The sequence below is a fragment of the Durio zibethinus genome, chromosome 21 (genome assembly GCF_047325235.1).
Source record: "Durio zibethinus cultivar Kanyao isolate XHJ-2024 chromosome 21, ASM4732523v1, whole genome shotgun sequence".
Classification (NCBI taxonomy): domain Eukaryota; kingdom Viridiplantae; phylum Streptophyta; class Magnoliopsida; order Malvales; family Malvaceae; genus Durio; species Durio zibethinus.
Window position 1 is genome coordinate 14,667,606 of NC_143182.1, and position 15,960 is coordinate 14,683,565.

General features: G+C 27.1%; 1 pseudogene; it reads left to right on the top strand.

Annotated features, from left to right (window-relative positions):
• The first annotated feature begins 657 nt into the window (after positions 1 to 657).
• LOC111306538 (serpin-ZX pseudogene) lies at positions 658 to 2,966 on the top strand (annotated as a pseudogene).
• The last annotated feature ends 12,994 nt before the right edge of the window (positions 2,967 to 15,960 follow it).

Below are 15,960 nucleotides of genomic sequence, written 5' to 3' on the forward strand. Positions count from 1 at the left end.
GAGCCATGAGCTCGAGTCAAAAAAATAACTCCAACGCGACGAAAACGAAACATATCTTGCAATCTAAATGCACGGCCAGTCCAGTTGGGGGGTATAATCTCACCGCAATGGTGACAATTGACCATCCAAATGGGGCCTTAGTTCCAATTCTTTTATTGTCAATTAAACTTTCATGCGATTATTAGTAATATACCTACGTTTTATTGCGAGTTTAAAATTTTTTAATTTATAGTTAATACTATTAAATTTAATAAATCAGTGGGTATAATTTTTTTTTATAATTTTTTAATAAAAACAATGATTAGTAATAATTTATCAATTAATTTATGGATAGTGTATGCATTTTATTTTTATAAACAAATCAAATACATTGATACTTCCATTTAAGGATGGTAACGGGATAAGTAGGAATAGGTTTATATTCATTCCAACTTTGACCTTATATCATGTTATCATTTTTTATATATAACTTGACATATATATGCATACATCATTTGACTTGATTTGACTCAAAATGAATGGTATAATATTTATGAAAATATTATTTTTGATATAAATTATATCATAGTCAGAGAGTAATCATTTTTTATATTTGGTATCAATTATTTAAAATGATAATAAGATAGAAAGTGATGTAAATCATAAGATTTAAGCAGAATGATTGAGGTGTTAAAGTGTGTTGAAGATGTTGTGAAATCACAACATGGCTTTAAAGTTAAAGGTTACATTGTATAAAACAATTGTAAAGCCTGCATCGTTATATAGGATTGAGTGTTGGGCCATTAAGAAACAACACGAAAAAAAAATGAGTGTAGTTAAGATAAGGATATTTAGATAAATGTGTGATAAGATTAGGAGAGATAAAATCAAAAATAAAATATATTCAAAAAAAATTATAACTAGTTTGAATTAAGAAAAAGATGAAAGAGAGCCATTTGAGATGGTTTGGACATATAAAACGTAAATTTATCTGTGTACCATTTAAGAGAAATGAGTTTCTAGATTTTGGATAGGCTAAAACTTTTAGATATAGACTACAAAAGACATGAACGCAAGTAACAAGAAACAATACGAAGGTTAAGAAAATAAATGAAAAGGTTGTTTTTTATAGAAATTAATGGTGCAGTAAAACTTAAAATTACGACTTAATATGATATATATATATTTGCCTTTCATATAGCCTACCCAAAAGTTATAAAATATAAAACTTAGTTTGTTGTTGTTGTTGTATAAATTATATCTTAATTAAATAATAACTTTATTAACATAATAAATAATAATATATATTCTTATATATATCAAGATACGGGATGAGGTAAAGTATTTTAAACTTGCCTTCGACTCAGCGTAATTTTCAAAAAAGAAAAGCTATCTTGTCTTGCCCTAATTACAATTAAAAATATTGTTCCTATTAGATCGATGGTTGAAATCCATTAGATGTGAATTTGTTTCAACACCCTTACATCCATTAACCCCATTTCTTACAAAATTCATTTTATTTAAAAACAAAAGGTAAAAAAAAAAAAAAAAAACCCAAATAGGAGTGCATCGTGGATAATTCTATTGCCATTATTTCAAAACATATATAAAAAATACCAAAATAGATAATAAAAAATAAAACTAAAAAAGAAATGGCCAAAGCAAAAAAAGAAAAATAAGTCAAATTAATGAGGGTGTCCCGTGGACATCTTTATTTTAAAATGGCAATGGGTCACGTCAGGGAGATTTATATTCACCTCAAATTTGATTCTATATTTTAATAATTTAATCAGACTTTGATTTTGATTTGAAATTAAACTATTATTTATTGATACTTAATCACGACACATATATATATATATATATATAATTTATAGTCGAATCGAATTGATCAAAAATTAATTTGATAATTTTAATTTAGTATAATTTTCATAAAAATATTATTTTTAATATAAATTACATTTTAATTATTCATAAATATAATTTTTTTTACTTAAAATAAGATACTAAATAATAATTTTATTAATATAATACATATATATAAATGCCTGGCTGAGACTGCAACAAGAGGACTCATAAAAAACCTACTCACAGCTGAGGCCTTAGAGTCTCTAAATGAATACACAGCTTTATTCTTGCAAATGAACTTTACTTCAAAGTCACATGGGCTCAACTATTTGATACATCAAAAACTGAAAATAGAGTATTTCACCTTCTGAATGGTGAAAAAGTTCACGTTCCTTTCATGACTAGTGTTGGATTTGAGCAATATCGTTACCGATCATTTGATGGTTATAAAATTCTCAAACTCCCTTACAGAAGTAGCCAAACCACTAGGAAATTTGCCATGTATTTCTTCCCGCCAGATGCAAGAGGGGACTGAAGAACTTACTGCAAATGTTCAAGTCCAACCCTGAATACTTTAATAAGCCATTCGATCTTGTCAAAGAGAAGACTTCTGATTTCTGGTTCCTAAGGTTCAAGTTCTCATATGAGTTTGAAGCGTCAGAGGCTATGATAGAATTGGGACTAAACCTACCTTTGGACAGAGATAAGCAGAGATTCCAGAAATGGTTGACTCACCACGGGGACTTTTTGTCAGGAAGATGTTTTCCAAGTCTTTCGTTGAAGTCAACGAGGAAGGAACTTAAGCAGCAGCTTGCACTGCTGTTATATTTTAAATGCAATGTTTAAGGTATCCAATCCAAGCTTTGTAGCAGATCATCCTTTCATGTTCATGATCAAGGAAGAGACATCTGGGTTTATGTTCTTTGTTGCAGCTGTGCTCAACCTCCTCTTGGAATCCTGAATCCAAACAAGGGTTATGTATGGTGAAATAAAAAGTAAGTTGTTATTGCTTTGATCTGATGTTTTCTTAATTATCTGGTGGGATTAAAGTTTCAATTGTCTCTTAAAATATACTAAGATGTAAACTCTGAAATTATAATTGTAATATTTTAATTTGTTCTTTCATAGAGCTTTCTCTCTGCTACCTCTCTAAAATCTACACAGCATATTAATGCATTCTTTTATTGCTTGATTTCAGTATGATTCATGAAAAATGACATCTTAGAAGTTGTTCTTTTTTTCTTTTCCATTTTCTAATTATGTTTGACTCATAACCCAAAAAGCACGATGAACCAGAAAAGTAAATGCTAAACCAAGGGATATAATAAATTTCCATATTGCCACAGTATGTGTATTTGACGTAAATTAAGCACAAACAAAACGCCCCCAAGGCTCTGACAGAAATATTCGGCCCCAATATTAAGTATTCAACACAGGGTAAAAAGCCTAAGACCCAACCTCTTCTTTGTCATTGCCCTCATATTTTCATCTCTGTATCCCTTCAAAATCAAATTCTTCTCTTTTTTTTTTCTTTTTTTTTTTTGGAAATAATTAATTAAAAGGGAGCTTCTATTTGCACTCAAAAATTCCTTTTTACATCCCAAAATTTTTATTGCCAAAATATCCTTACATTAAATTACTTAAATAAATTTTAACAAATTGCCATTAAACCCTTATACATCTATTTACATCTCTTTTTTTCTTCTTCTCTTCTTCTCCGCATCGTTTCATCTCATAAAACCTAAATCCAGATTAAAACTACTTTTGTTATCCTGTTTATTGTGAAAATGAAAAAGCAAATCCAAAAAATCGAAATAATTTACGAAAATTCTTTTCCATAATTGTCTATTTCACAAAAAATATTTGAAAAAATACAAGCATGAAAATAATAAAAATCAAATTTGAATACGAGACATGAATAACATTTTTTTAAAGATAACTATCTCTATAATTAAATAAAAGTTCAAAACTCTTCAAGTAAAATAGTAAAAATATTTATGCGTAAAAACTTTTTTTGTAGTTATTGAACAATTATATCCTTGTTAATTTGTTTAAATGTAATATAAATGTTTATGTTTGAACATTTATAATCAACAAAATAATTATAACTTTTATTTTTAACTATTAAAAATAAAAGTTTAAACATATTTAAATAGTTATTAATTATTATAAAGATACGTTTCTTATTAAAATATAAATAATTAATATAAACATTAAATTTATTCATCAAAATGAAAGTTTTTTTTATTCAATGTGTGATACACAATATTTTAAATTATCAACAATCTCATATTAATTTAAAATATTAATGCTTAATTATTTTACTGTCAGATTCATTAATTATTCTTTAAAAAAAACCTTTTATACAAGAATAAAAAAATAAAATTTTAACTTAAACCTTTGATATTAGAAACTTTTCTTAAATTACTCAAATAATTTTATAGTAATTTATAAATGTTTCCTCACCTAAACATTTATATAGAAAAAGCTATTGTAACCTTTTAACAAATTCATCATCGAAAGATTTATAACTTTATACAAGATATAAAGTAAATTTAACTTAAAAAAAAAAAAACAATAACAAAATCCTCTAATATGTCGACAAAATTTTATCCTTAAAAACTTATTATATAACCCTCACTTTTTGACAGGATTTTACTTTAAAAACAATTCTCCATTATTTAAACATAATTTTAGTTTTACGAACTTATTATAAAACCATCCAATTTTTTGACAAAATTTTATTTTAAAAACTATTTTCTTCAAAATTAGTAAAACTAAAATTTTATTTCAAAAATTTTATTATAAAATTTTTTAATATTTTGATAAGATTTTATTTCAAAATTTAATAAAACCCTTTAATATTTTAAAAGAATTTATTTAAAAAACCTATTATGAAACTTGTAATATTTTGGCAAGATTTCACTTCCAAAAAATTTTATATTTTTAAAAAATTAATAAAATCCTACAATATTTTTACAAAATTTTATTTAAAAAAATTTATTACGAAAACCATCAATATATTGACAAGGTTCCATGAACTTAATTTCCAAAATATTTTTTCAAAATACCTCTAATTTAAACAAATAATAAATAATAAAATAAACAAAATGAATAATAAATAAATAAATTTTTTAATATGCTAGGTCAACGACTCAGTGGCTCAGTTAATGGCTCAATTCAATTAGTAATATGGTTCAACTCGGTTCATAACTCAACTCAGCTTGAAGATGGCTTGGGCACAAAAGAGGGTTACATTTAGGTTCGGGTCAGAGTGACGTGTGGGTCTTACTGCTTGAAATAACATTGTTTCAACAAATTATAAAAGCAAAAAAAAAAAATTGTTCTTTTTCTCCACTTTCCCTTTTCTTTCTCTCTCTTCCACTTTTCTTTTCCGCTTCTCTCTTTAGGATGAACATTGTTTGCCGGAAACTAGAGATCTTTTATCAGAATGTTCAAATTTGTCGAAAAAGTCATCAAGATCTTCAAAAACGCACCAAGAAATTGCTTGAAATATGTAAAATTTTAAAAAATTTCTAGAAATTCTTTTTAGAAAATTTTAGTAAAATCTCTTTGCAACAAATCTTCACCTAGGGAATCTATTTATGAACTAATTTTTTCAAAATCACACTAGAACCTTTTCCAAATCTAGAATGAAAATAAAATTACTCAAAATCAAAATAATTTTTTGCCCAAACTCTCATTGCTTTTTTTTTTGTTATTTTTATTATTTTCTGTGTGTAATTTTTTCGTGTGTTTGATTACTATTGTAGCTTGGGTATTTATAGGTGAAGAGTTCTTATTAAGATTGATCTCCAAAACGAAAAGGGGTTTAACTCAAAAACTTTGGGATTATCATGAAAGCTTATCCAAAAAAAAATTCAGTTGAAAATTGCAAACTTGATCATCACGGAAGTTGATCTGACTTTGAATTTTCTCTACAACTAATTATCATCTAAATTTTCATTATTATCAAACTTGATTTTTAGATTTGCACCACTTTTTCACCCTTCATTTTTTCAATTTTTGGAAAAAAATCATTAGATAAATAAATAATAAGAAAAATAAAATGGATAAATAAGATAAAATAAATAAGAAAAAAATGTAATGATAATAGAAGAAAATTAATATCTCCTTTTTTTTTTTTCAATCTTTTACTTTTTTTCATTTTTTAAATTCTTAAATATAAATAAATAAATAAATCAAATCCAATTGAATGAATGCAAAGCCCAAGCAATTAGGGCCCAAATGAAATAGCAATTGAACGGGTTATCTCAAAATCCATTACAAACCCACTAGACCCAATATGGTTTTGGTATTTAAAACTATATATCTATAACATAATATAAAAGATGTCCCCTGATTGAATTGGAGGGATAGTTTAGTAATGTAAAAAAAAAAAAGAATTGAAAGGTAATTTTTTACTTTCTTTTTCTTCTCCAAAACCTTCGTAGAAAAAGACCTTGAAAAGATTTTAAGAAAGATTTGCAGTCGAGATCATATTTCTATTGTGTAGAGAAATTAAATATTTAGAGAAATATTGATCTTGATTTCCCAACTGGGTTGCCTTATGAGTTCAACTCACTTGATTTCTTTTCTATTCTCAATTCCCCTGTTAAATTTGTAATTAGGTATACTAACACTAAGAGCAGTGATAAGAATGAGTTTATAGATGGATTAACTCACGGACTCACTTACTCAAATAGTCAGAAACTCATTGTTCCTAACCTTTCCCTGGATAAAAACAAGGTAAAATAATTAATGTTTTTTTTTTCATTTTAACCCTTTTAAGCTTTGAGTTTTTTTTTTTTAATTATTTTTTTGGTATTAAATTTGGGTTCTTGTTAGGGTTTTGATTAAGAAAACTAGAGTTTAGGCAAGTTTACCACAATTGACTCTGAGTGGGCTAACTTAAGGCAGAAAGTGTTTGCAAAGATAATGAAGCAATGGAATGAGGAAAATGATGCCTTGAAAGCTACATGCAAGGTGAAAAATTACTTTTCTTTTTTCTTATTTACACACAAAGAGACGACTAGCAAAGTAGTAAAAACTTAAAGAGAGAATCTAGCTATCGTGAGGAAGGTTGCTATATCTCTATCAATATTAATTTTACGGTTCCTTAAAATAAAAAAAAATCAATTAATTCTCCTCATTTCCTCTTCTCTTTGCAAACAGTTGGGTAAAAATTAGATTATTTTACCTAAGTCCCCAATAACGTTTTCTCCAATCGGATCTAAATATTTTGCTTTTGATCTCTCTTTGGGTGATTTAATCTTGTTTGAAAAATTTTAAAGATGAGTGAAGTGTTCAAAAGTTATGAATGATAGTTTAGTGAACTCTTATCTAATCTTTCTTGAAAATGCAATTTTGTTTCTCTTATTCTTGATGCAGGTGCTTCTTCAATCCATTCAACCCCTTACCCTAAAAAAAAAAAAAATTTTTAATATAATTCTTTATGGTGTTACAACCTGTTGTAGAATAGAAGAAGCAAAAGTTCTTTTAGATAAATTCTGGGATTGATGAGGCTAATGTCCTGGTACTATGTTTTAAGGATATGTTTGTTTTTGTTCTTTGCTTTTTTTTTTTTAGGTTGTTGTGTGATATTGATTTGGTTTTCATGTTTATTGGTAGATTCAAAAAATGGACTTGGAGGCAAGAAGTTTGCAAGCAAGGTAAAGGCAACACTTTTTGCTAAATTCATGGAATATAAAGTTGATCTAAATAAGTTGAAGAAGGAATTCAAGAGATGGAGGAAATTTTAGAAAGAGAAAAACAAGAAGTACAAAAGCTGAAGGATAGCGTGATAAATTAATGAAAGAATTGTAGATGGTTAAAGACTAGATCACAGTACTTGAGAGCCAATTTTTTTTTATATATATCTCTATATAATGTTGCATGCAATGTGGGTCATTCGATGATCATTGTTGATAGAATGAATGTAAAGTTACTAAAAGTTTCCATTTTTCTTGTGCTCTTAAATGATTGCTTTTACTAATTAATTGCTTTATTAATAGATTATGGTTGGCTATCAAAATAGCGATCCATCTGTCTATTCTATTAATTAATATTTAACAACTATTCCTTGCAGCTTCTCAAGGGAGCACTACTAAATTGCTGCAATGTTATAGGCACTACCATCAAGAGGCTGTAGGAAGTTTGTTTAAGAGGTATAGAAGCATTGGGGAAAGGTTAGTTCCTGATGAGGAACTGGCCATAACTACAGAACAGGGTATGCCATTACTTCTTACAATTATGATTCATTTTAGTTTAACATTGCCATCATAATTAATTATCAATTCGTATCATCTTTAAACTTTTTTTTTTCTATCAAGAGTTTTTGTTAACTTTTAATCTATTGTTGATTGATGGCTGATTTTGCAAAACAATTTCTGTGATGCACTTTTATGCTAGAAATTTCTATTAGAAGAAATGCCTAGCTAAATAGCTTCTGAGCTTTTTTTTTTACAAAACTAAAGAAAATAGAGATAGAGAAGCCTAAAGTAGAAACTCCATCGAGCAAAGAAATGCCTAAATCACCTTCTTTACCTCCTTCCAAACCTTCAGCTAAGGAACCTCAACTTCCTTCTAAAGAAAGGAAGAGAAGAGTAAGTACCATAGAAATCTTATTTTTCTACTCATATTATTTCTTAGGACAAGGATAGAATATTTATTAACTTTTTCTTTTTGCTATTTATTGTACATCATCAAAGGGAAAATTTGCTACTACTTTAACATCTTGCACAGTTCCTGTAATTTCAGGTTCCTATGACTAGACTTAGAAAATGTGTTGCAACATGCTTAAAGGACTCCCAAAACACATTTGCAATGTTGACTACATTCAGTGAAGTTGATATATAACTACCACCCAAACATGAATTACTGCTTTTTTCTTTGCCTAACTTTTTATTCTTCAAATCCTTATGATTCTAAAAGGCATAGAATTTATGTTGTTTGGAACTTATATCTTTGATCATGTTTGAAATGGATACACATTTTGTTGTGCTACTCAACATTTACAACTTTCTCATGTTATTTTAAGTTGTTAATAACTTATTTACTCATTTGCCTATCTTCTTTGATGTATAATTCTAGGACAATTTGATGATGCTCTGATCTAACAATAAAGATGCTTTTATTGAGAAACACGGAGTAAAGTTAGGACTTATCTCAGGATTTGTAAAGGTATTATTCAACAAAAGATACAGATGTGCGTTTGTGTCTTTGTATGCTATTCAATCCTTATTTAAAATGTCACATCTTCTTTTAGGTTGATGTTAATGTGCTTTAGAATCAACCTATTATCAATGTTGTAATTTATGGGGATGACATAATGAAAAGGCTTCAAGAAAGTTACAAAAAAGCTAAAAATGGTTTGCTTTTTTCTTTTCTTCCATAATTTATTTAATCTTAAGTCCCTCACTTTAGGTTCATACTAAATTTGATTGTCTATGTTTATTGTGTTCTTTTTGAAGCTAGAAAACATAGAATGATACAAACAATAGACATTTATGAGCTATAAAAACCCAAAAATAACTTTTTAGGATTCAGTTCACTTCACTTATTAATAGACCACATAACTATGATGATTTTACTGGTTTTAGCAACTCTAAAATGGATGTATATAATAGTAGTTTAGTTCCTCTTAATAGACATTTAGGTGACAGTGATTTAACTATGCCTTTATCCATTGATATTATTTTAAGTGATTATAGCACTTTGCTTCAACTACATCATAAAAGTGTTAGAGTGATTGTTGATTTCTCTAAATAATTCTGAAGATTTCATGATAAATATTATTTTATGATAAGTTTGTTTTGCTTTTATTAGTTGATTAATTAGAAATAAAAAAAAATTATGTAAGTTGTAATATTTATTTTGGCTATGAAATTGTTGCCATGATTGCTTGACATTTGAAATCTTAGCCTTATGTGTATGTTTTCATTGTTATCAAAGAAGTTAGTTTATTTTTTGTGTTTGATGTTGTATCTAAATAGTTATGACATGCTTGTCATGGAGGTACATAAAATATAAATGTTATCAATTGACTTTCAACCTCTCATGCATTTTTGTTAAACTTTTCTTTGTAACAAATATTAGTTTGTTTATAAATGCCTTGCTGATATCTAAGTGAAAGGTAGAATATTGGGAAAATGATTGCCATTTGAATTGAAAAGGTCCAATTATGATTTCATTATCCTTTTGAATCAAGAAAGTCAAGTTATCTTTATAATGAAAATAATTTTTACTTGCTCTGTCATGAAGATACCTATAATATAAATGTTATCACTTGACTTTCAACTTTTGATGCAATTTTAAAAGTTTTTCTTTGTAACAAATTTCAAGCTTCTTTTGTAAATGTATTGTTATTAACTAGGATTTTTATTGTATTCTTTTGTCATATGATCATTCACTTAGTTTAGGCTTAATTGATTTAAATTTAATTTTCTTTTTCACATTAGGAAAAATAAAGTTTTTTATTTGGGATTATTTGATAAATAGAGTATTGAGGTCAAAATCTGGGTTACTAATTACAATTTTTGAGCAACTTTGATTGCTAGGTGAAAAGTTGTTTGACATAGAATGGGGATACAGAGTTTTAGATGAAAGGCATCAAATTTGAAATCCAAATGCTGAAGTCTCTTTGGTTTGCAAACAACTTTAAATAATTTAATATATAATAATGACTAGTACATCAATTCAAAACAAGCTTAATGAATTGTGTTTCTTATTTGTTTTTGTTTTCCCTTAAAAGTTAGGTGTCTTACCTATATTTAAGGTAGAGTTTTGAGTCTTTATATTTATTGGTGGATATGCCAATGCTTCACCATTACAAGTATCTATAGCCTATAAGTTCGTACTTTGTATCTCTAAAAATTTTAGTTGGTTTTACGTAAGTTGGATGATGTGGAACCTTTTGTCATTTTAGGTTTCTTCACATTGAAATATTTGATTATTTCCTTTATGAATGATTTCTAAATTTTAAATATGCATCCTTCTTGACTTGATCATGTCATTTCTTCTTTGACCTATAAAGGCTGATGTGAATGCCCAACTACCTAAAAAAAAGGAATATGTACTTTTTTGTAGCCTTATTACTAAACAAAGATTTGTCTATAGAGCATTTTTGGCCACAACATGAAATCTTATAAGCTAAGCACATGCAATACATATTCCTTGCCATCCAAAACCTCAACATGACACTAAATTTCTTTTTACCTTTATTGCAAGAACATGAAAGACCTATCAAAACAACAAATAAAGGTGTTTTCTTTAAATTTTAAATAAAGGAACATATATTATTATGCTACATATAAATATTTAGAGCTGTAACTTCTAATTTAACTATTGTTCCTTTTTTTTTTTAAAAAAAATCATTTTCATGTTAAACTTATGGAATAGCTTATGACTTTGTTTTTAATTTGATTCAATTAGCTTCACTTGTATCTTTTAATATTAATTTGATTTAATTATTTTCACTGCTATCTTTCATTTGAACAACTAACATAAAAATCTTTAAAATAAATTTACAGCATTGCATAGGCCTGCATACTAGTTAAATATAATATGGAGAGTCTATGATTACTACTAATTTAAATTTATTTTTTTTTGTTGAAAAAATTATTTTAGCCATTAAATTTTATTTGTTTTATAATCTTCTTATAATGTTTTTTTATAATCTTTTTAACTTCACAATTATGCATATCATTTATATATATATTAATATTTAATTATAATTTCTTTACTATTAACTCCTTGAAAAATGTTATATGCATTTGTAAAATACACCCATTTCACACATTTACATAATATATAAATTTTTAAAATTTTATTATAGTCTATAAAGTTAGTTCTTTTTACTTGAGTCGCCAGAATAAAAAATAAATGTGTGGAGTGACCATATGTGATAAGAGCACGTATTATTATCCTAAGATCTTTATTTATAGTAAATAATCAATTATTTTTATTTTATTTTCATAAATCTATACCTTTTTTAGGATCAATTTTTCCATTTAATAACTAGTTAAATGTTGTACATACCTAATTTTATTCGGGTAAACTCTTGGTCATTTGTATTTGTGAAGTGTTTAAAATCCAACACAGTTCAAATCCAATTTTTCTTTAATTTTGATAAGTTTCTAAAATTAAAATTTGAATCAATTTAACCAAAATATCCTAAAGTCAATTTTAATCAAATATGCTTAAACTTGGTCAACAAAGTCAAAATTACTCAAAAAAGTCAAAATTGAATAAAACTTGGTCCAAATGGACAGAATTCAGGTCAATCCTTAAAATTCTCAACCAAATTGGAATCAATGTGTTTTGAAATTGAAATTCATGATTTTTAAAGCACTAAAAGTTCAATTGTATTTTAGGAGGTATAAAATTACCGAAATGCCTTTAGGGGTATTTTCATAATTTAGCATTCTTGAAGTCAAATTTTCATGAAAACTTCTAGATTATAATTGAATATTTTTTGATAATTTTTGATGCATTGAAAACCCAGATCACATATTGAGAGATTTGAAATTACAAAAATACCTTTATGGGTATTTTCGTAATTTGACTTTTCAAGATCAAAATTTTGCGAAACAATTTAGATCATGGTTTGATATTATTTTATGATTTATGTAATTTTGAAAACTTTGATTGTATCTCGAGATATGTTAAATATTCAAAATACCTCTTAGAGGTAATTTCGTAATTGGACCTTTTCGAGGTTGGTTTCTTGCGAAACTTTTTGGATCGTAATTTTATAATATCTGATGATTTTTGATGCATTGAAAATCACAGTAACACCTCAAAAGGTGTGAAATTATGAAAATATCTTTTAGGGGTAATTTTGTTCCCAAGATAAGATTTTCACAAAAAGTTCATATCTTAATTTAATAATATTTAATGATTTTTGGTGTTTTGAAATAGCAAATTTTTGTGTGGGAATATTAATTTTCATGAAAATGACCTAAATACTGAAAACTTTGTAGTAAGGGTAAAATAATCTTTTATTTGGTTTAATGGCTATAAAAATCTAGCCTTTGCAATGAATAATGTGGAACATTAGATCTCATGAAGAATCTTAATCCAATGGCTAAAGTTTGCTCGTTGGATTAAAAACAAGGGGAAAATTTTGGCTTTCGGATGTTGTGTTGATCTTATGGCCATATTTCAATCTTTTATAGATATTTTCCACCATTTTCTACAATTGAGAAGGGAGGACATTTTGCATGAGAGGAAACCAGAGGAGTTTGTGGAAAAAGAAAAAAAAATTTTAAGGAAAAATCATGAGAAAAAAACAAGAGAAAAAAACAAGAGAGAAAATTTCTTTGTGCTTGGTTTTAAAGGTAAACTTTCTTAACCACTATTTCCAATCTTTTTGCATTCTCCATCACATTTCATAGCATTTTCATGTTATTTCACTCCATTTTCTTTTTTTTTTTAAAGCTTTTTAGTTCATTTTTATTTACTTAAAGCATAAACCAACTTTATCCAATTAACCAATAGTTGGATTGAAGCCAAAATTCAAGTAACAAAAACCACAAATCCGCCATAAAAAAAAAAGTTAGAGGTTCGACCATGGTGTGATAGTGTTTGGCCGAACCTTCTATTGGCCTTGTTTGATATCTTATTGCTTCAAAAGGTGGCTTATGATGTTTAAATGATGAATATATTGTTATTTAGCATGAATTTTTGGTTGGTTAGATGTATATGTTGTTGTTTGGTTACTATTTTTGTTCTCATGATTTCTTTGCTATTCTTGGATCATTATTTGTTTGTTGAGATTGTTTTAATGCTATAAATCCCTTCAAGAGGTAGGTTGCATGTGATTAATGCTTGTTTCAATGAAGTGGGATGAAAGAATGCTTGAAAAGAGTATGCTCGGTAGGTTCAGCCATGGTGCACTCTTGTTTCACTGAACCTTGCTTCATTTTTTAATGGTTAATGCTCTTTGATCCATGTATTAGAATATGCTTTTATGATGTTTGGCAAGTTTTTAACATGTTTGAACAAAAGTTTCATTGAAAAAATGTTGTTTAATGGTTGTCTTTGGTGGATTTTTGAAATTGTTTGGTTGAGTTTAATAATGAACAAATGGTGAAACATTCAAACCAAATTCAAAGTTTCTTTTATGTTTGGTCCATTTTGGTCTTGAATTTTCATGCATTACATGTTTTTGATTTAATTTTGAAAATGACTTAGTTTGTAATTATTTTTTGAGGTCATTCTTTTGGTACATGCATTCATTAATGGCATTTTTGCAATTTACTTTTATCCATGTCCATTTCTATAAAACCCCAAAAATTTTGAAACCCAAATTCCATGAAACCCTAAATCCAATCCCTAAACCATCCCAAAATCCTGAATCTCAAATTCCAAATCTAAACCAAACCCTAAACCTTGAACCTAAACCCTAATTCCAAACTTTAAACCCTAAACTTAGACCCCAAACCAACCCAAACCCTAAACCAATCATGCATTTGCATTTCATTTTATCTTGTCATCACATGCATTTTTATATTGTCATGCATTCATACTTTGTCATTCATGTTATATTATCATGCCTTCATCTTATTTTTATTATGTGCATGCATCTCATACATTTGTTCCAAAAATTAGTATTTAAAGTAAAATGTTTTAAAATAAGATAAGATCTCAAATAAATGTAGTCATTGAGATCTTGCTTAACTATAAGGGGACTTTCGGTGATTATTATTTATGAGAGTTGTTATCACGATTTTATGAGGCAATTTAAAAACTTTTAAATTAGAGATATTTTTGAAACTTTACCTAATTATAGGAAAGTGAAAGAAGTGTTTTGATATTTAAGGTGTTTTCATCTCAATCCAAAGTAAAAAAAATAGTTTTGTTTTTAAAATTTGATTTGTTTTTACTTTAAAAAAAGAAAAAAAAAAGGAATTAATTTGAAACATTAAGTAAAATAGAACCATTTTAATCAAAATTAAGGGATAACATGCAATCAATTAGTATCATCTTTGACAAACACTGTAGAGGTGCCAATTCTTTTTCACACCTAATTGAGTCTTGGACCTAAACTCTAATTTCATAGACAACAAATTTATTCTTTTCATAAATATTTTAAACTCATTTTAAAATGTTTTATTAAAAAGACAATTTTTGGGTAGTCAATCACACACTAAAAAAGATTGGTGGTGACTATTTATTTTGTTTTTATTGAAAATATTTTTTAGCCCTCATTTTTCAAATTTCCTCATTTTTCAAGCTTTCGAATCACACCCCTGGTCCCAAGATGTTGTGCAGCTTGGTGAGTCCACTAGAGATACATTTTTAGAGAGTTAGGTCAAATATTGATTGTATATTATCCTTAATTTTAGTTTAATGATCCTAATTAATGTTTAATCTTAATTCCTTGATTTTAATTTTTTTTTGTTTTCTTAAAAAGTGAAAATTTTGAAAAAAAAAATAAAAAAACCAAAAAAATTGAAAAAAAAGAAAACTATATTTTGATTTTAATTTTCTTGTTTTCCCATAAAAATGAAAATTAAAAATAAAAAAAAAGGGTGTGTGTTTTACATTTCATGCTTATTTTAATTTTATCACCTCATGCATATTTCATAGATATTTTAATTATGTTATTATGTTATTTCATGCATATTTAAATTATGTCATTTGTTATATATTGTTGTTCTTTATTTTGTTCTTAATATTTGTGGCGCATTTAAGATAGGGGTAGTTTAGGAATATGTGAAAGGTTTGTTTGTTCCTTCGCACACATTCACATTGTATTGCATGCATAAGCTCTATACCGAGCTCTAACCTTTTTTAAGAGAAAGTAAAGTAGCTACACCCTTGTGAGGTGTAAACCTCGACAATGGTGAGTGAAGCACTCCCATTCAAATTGAACCATTTTCGTTTATAGCCTATAATAGGTGAGGATCGGGGTGTCACACTAGTTTGTAATAGATAATGATGTGAGGAATAATTTTAGAACCATTAGATGTGTCAATTCTAGACCAAGCATATAATAAGCTTTAGGAAGCCAGCTTTAGATAGAGCTATGCTACATCATCTCTATAGAAATTACTTAAAATAAGTTACATTAAAGAACACCTCTTACCTTTCTCATTTTCGTGTTGCTATTAATTTGACAATTTTACA